Source organism: Pistacia vera, unplaced genomic scaffold, assembly GCF_008641045.1.
Source record: "Pistacia vera cultivar Batoury unplaced genomic scaffold, PisVer_v2 Contig1057, whole genome shotgun sequence".
Taxonomy (NCBI): Eukaryota; Viridiplantae; Streptophyta; class Magnoliopsida; order Sapindales; family Anacardiaceae; genus Pistacia; species Pistacia vera.
In genome coordinates, this window is record NW_022195090.1 from 244,445 (window position 1) to 249,208 (window position 4,764).

Below are 4,764 nucleotides of genomic sequence, written 5' to 3' on the forward strand. Positions count from 1 at the left end.
TGCTGCAATTGCCACAGTGGAAACTCATACTTGATTGCAAAACGAGATGAAATTCTACTTATGAGATGTGACACTTGCAATTCAGTACAGAGACGTGGTTCCAATGTTGGTTCAATTGGATAATAACTTTACTTGTGCCCCAATAGATGAAGTTGGGAAAAACTTGAGAAAGTGTGTGAGATTTTGGAAGCCTTCAACTCGCAACTAATGTCATCTCGGGGAGTGAGTACCCCACTTCTAACTTATTTTGCAAGAAATTTGTGACATAAAAGAGTTGCTAGATGAAAAGTGTTCTGATGTGAGATTTCATTCGATCAATGGAAGGAAAGATAAAAGGAAAGTTTGACGTATTGGGGGGATGCAATTTGTTAATGGCAATTGCAGTTGTATTGGATTTGAGGATGAAAATGGTTGTTGCAATTGGCTACCCACAATTCTTTCCTAATGAAGAAGCACAAGACAAAATGATGAATGTGAGCTGCCTTGTGAGATTTATCAAGAATATGCGGCGGAAAGTCAATCTTCCACCAGTGAACCACCTGTACAAATCAGTTAGGATTGGCGGGTGAATGTACAACGCCTTAAACATACTAGTTCACAGTTCTGTGAGTTTGTTAGGACAACTCAAAGGTGCAACATGAGAAATCAGAAGAAGGTGTTTGTTATGAGACGAGGATGATACTTCGTTTGATGCGTTAGACTATGGAAGCTTAATCAAATGAACTATCATATTTATCTACGATGGCTCGAAATACTTGCCATTTCAATCACCACGATCACTTCAGAGGCAACTTTCAGTGTGGGAGTCGAGTTAGTGACACTTATCGATCATCTTTCGTATAATATATAATCCAAGTACTGCTTAATGATTCTTTTGCTTCTTGTTTGGTATTTGATTCTTAATTGGTTTGGTAGTAGGATCTTTGATTGATTTGTTTTTCTACTTTTACCCTTTTGACTCTAGCAACAAGAAAAAACTAGTCTAGTGTTCGAATGGAGTCCCTCTAACATTAGAGCATTAGAGTAAAATTGTTTTTAATAAATATTTATTATTTCTATTTTATATACATTTATTATTCCTCTTTTAAAATTTTCTATTTATTTCTTAGTTTTATAATATATAATTAGTAGATTTTTTTGTTAGTTTGAAGAAATTAATATTTAATTTGTAACGCTCGAGTGGAGCTCTCAAGCACTACTGTAGCCGCTGGAGTGAAAGTATGAAAGTTATGGAGGAAAGATGAAAAAAAAAAAAAAAAAAAAATGGATGAAAGGACATATTAAACTAAACCAATTAAGAATGGGTCAATTTGTAATACAAGTTTGACCACCATGGTCCATAGCCCAAGTTTTTGACCACCATAGTCCATAGCCCATAGGACTTATTAATATGCAGGTCATATACATATTAGAAATCTTTGTTTTACTATTAGAGTTCCTGAGTTAGTATCACAAATTAATTTAATATTAATTTCCATTTAAATTAATAAGATTTCTGCTGACAATAATATTATGCCATAAAACTTTTCCAAGAAACGTGAGGAAAATTACAGAGATTTAAATTCCAACCCAGAAAGTATCTGAAATATTTCTAGCAAAAAGGAATGAGAATTCTGCCACTCAATAAATAAAGAAAAAGGCCATGACATGAATCTTTACGATTGGTATTTACCTATCTACAACTTATCTATCATGTTCATGTTCTTCAAAATGGTATTAGAACCACTCCGCCGGCTGAGACTGTGTTGGTGGTATTCGGTGTTCACTCCTTAGGACCTCAGGTAGATGTTTGTATGTTCTTCCTATAACGCAAGACCCTTCTAAAACACCAAACGATTGTATGAAAGATTATTGTATCCTCAAGGACAACAATCCCTTCAAGAAGTCGCGAGTTGTGTGTTTTACGGGCATTGGGGCTCACAGAGTTAACACTGTAACCTCCGTCGGGGATTTTTCTAGACAAGCCTGGCCTGGTGATTTTTCCGACGCAAAAGAGAAATTGTAATTTGGGATGCAGAGTTTGTGTTTTACACACAGATCGCGTATATGTATAGTCATATATACATCAGCTCACCAAAATTTATATGAAAAATGCCAGCACTAATATAACATATCATATCATACACGCTAAATAAACATATTTTGATCTCCATTTTACTAGATAATCCTATCCACTTTGTGTTTAAAAAAAACATATTACTGGTAGATAAGAATTTATTCAAACATTTTGTAAGCAATTCCCTAAGTACCTTATTTGAGGACTTAATGAGCAAAATCTACAAAGGCACAAAGACAAGTCCACTCAAATAAACATTTGCTGTAACCTCTAGAATACCAGATTGAGGAGCATCACCGAATATTCCGAAACATAGAACGTTTATTTAGTGTCTTCGATGTGCAAAAATCTTTTAGAAATATGTAGTTTGCTGATCTTTCACCACATTAATCCTCTGTAAAGGTTAAAAGCCAGGAATAATCCATAATTCCTGGCTAATTTATTGTTCCTGAACTAATCTCAGACCCTCTTTGCTCCAAATGTTCCTGACTAATATATCTTTCAAGTCGTCCGCTATAAGAACAAAGGCTTCCACGTTTGTAAGCGCCTTAACGTTTCTGGTTGAGATGGGAGGTTGGCTGTGGGAGGATGACCCCGAGCCCAAGAAACAAGCTCATCTCCAAAGTAGTCACCATCTTTTAGATGATAATTTTCACTTTCGAAATGATTCATGGAAGTGTAGGTCCATAATTTTCCCTGTAGCACGAAGAACTCTCATCAATTGGGTCTCCTCCCTCACAATCCGAGTGCGTCAGTTAGAAAACTGGCTTCACACGATCACAGAGATGCCACAATGTTGGCTCACTCCAATTTCCAAACTCCTCTACCTTCACATTCAGAATAAGTATAAGAATACATCAAGAATATTGTAAAGTACATCAATTCTAGCGGAAGGAACGCACTTTCTTGAGCAATTCTAAGCAAAGTTCTTGTTTATCATCTGTACGAGGTAGTCAGGAAGAATATCGAGCAAATTTTCTAGATTAACACCTATGGTTTCCTGCCAAGCATATTGCCGAAAGTACTTTCCACCTGCCGTCGGAGATATCTGATAGCTTTTGGAGGGCTTCCATTGTTTTATCTCTTTCAACTTCCGTTTCATCTCCTCTTGTCTTATAGTCTCTGACTGTAAATATACCTGTTTCGGAAAATGCGCTAAAGAGATTGAAATTCAGAGTGCTTCATTCCATTGAAATTAACAGACGAATAAAAAATACCAACCTGCATCCTTGCAATTAGAAAGAAAAACAACAAAACTCCAGTCAAGGTAATCGAAATTATATGATATTTTCCTCGAAGTCAGTACCTGTACTAAGGACTGGCCGAAACTACTGCAGAATACAGATATATCAGACATCGATCTAAATATTAATTGAACAGGAAAGGTATATCACATGAACAAACCTCAGATTCTGCAGGCCCCATCTAAACAATAAAAAATCTTTATTCTATAGTCTGTTGTATGAAGATCATCATACTATGGCATCCTTGTAGATTCCAAAATTGTAATTAGTTGTATTAATTCCTTCAGGCAAACATTTTTTAGATATTTGGTTTGGTCACAATAAGGAGGAACATGAAGTGTGCATCCGGTCAGATTTTTGAAGCCAGCCTCCCAAAATTCAGTCTCTCTGCCTAGGCTGTGTAATACCACAAGGCTCCAAACATCTAAATGACCAGAAATGAATCAAATCAACAGTTGATTGAACATAAATCAGAGAAAACATAATAAGAATTGACTTACATGACTTGCATACATATAACTTAACATGAAAACAGCAGCCCATTCACTAAAGGTGCCTGAAGTCCTCCTCTCTGTAAGTAATGTGGCCACTCGGATTGACCTTAGCGCATGTGAACAATTAGGACGTCTAGGGCATTCCAGATACACTTCTTTCTCGTGCTTTGAAACATAGATAAATCACAATCATCTGAAAAGTTTTGATGCTCGCAAAAGAAAAAGAGTTACTTGATAATTTGCCTTACTTTATAGAGAAATCAGAATGGAAACAAATTAGAATTAGCTGTAAAAGAAATTTCCAAACCTGTGGAAGAGGAAAATGGCCACAAGGTCCATGAAGAAACGTATCCTCGCAGTTTATATAAATTAATCAGTCCCGAAGTTGAGTGTAATGGAATATATAAATAAATCAAAGACCGAACGGAGGAGGGTGGCAGCAATCCCCCAACTTTTCTCCACGCTAATGCACCTTTTCTCATCATTGATCACACGAGTGTAGAAGAACATGGATCCAAAAATGCTGCAGTCATACATAATATAGGCAATCTCATTAGCACAAGGCCCCTGAGGATCAATGATTAACTTCGCATAAAACAAGCTTTTCTTCACAATGCTACAACAAGATTTTGGAAGTTCTTCGGTGCTTTATGTTTGAGTAATTCCCTTTTGTTAAGTTTCCTTGCTGTACCTTCCTCTAAAGCAAGAGACCTGATCAATTCATACTTACAATTGAGAGTATCCACTACAATTTAGAGGATGAAGCAAATCATTATGAAATATACTTACATGATTAATGATGTCAAGGTTCCGAGAAGAAGAACAAGCTTTGAATTATATTTCTGCGGATTCCTTCAATCGGAGAATCTCACAGATGATCACTGAAATGGGATATGATTTCTATCAAGTTCATTGGAAATATGATTAAATTATTAAAGAAAATCTCAGCAAGATGGTATTACGAATAACT

The 4,764-nt window shown here is 36.0% G+C and overlaps 1 long non-coding RNA gene across 1 annotated transcript; it reads right to left on the reverse strand.

Moving 5' to 3' along the window:
• Nucleotides 1–2,813: 2,813 nt before the first annotated feature.
• Nucleotides 2,814–3,511, reverse strand: LOC116129106. The gene is made up of 3 exons (XR_004127855.1): nucleotides 3,278–3,511; nucleotides 2,959–3,194; nucleotides 2,814–2,883 (listed from the first exon to the last, which is right to left on the reverse strand). It is a non-coding gene; the product is annotated as an uncharacterized LOC116129106 (long non-coding RNA).
• Nucleotides 3,512–4,764: the final 1,253 nt, after the last annotated feature.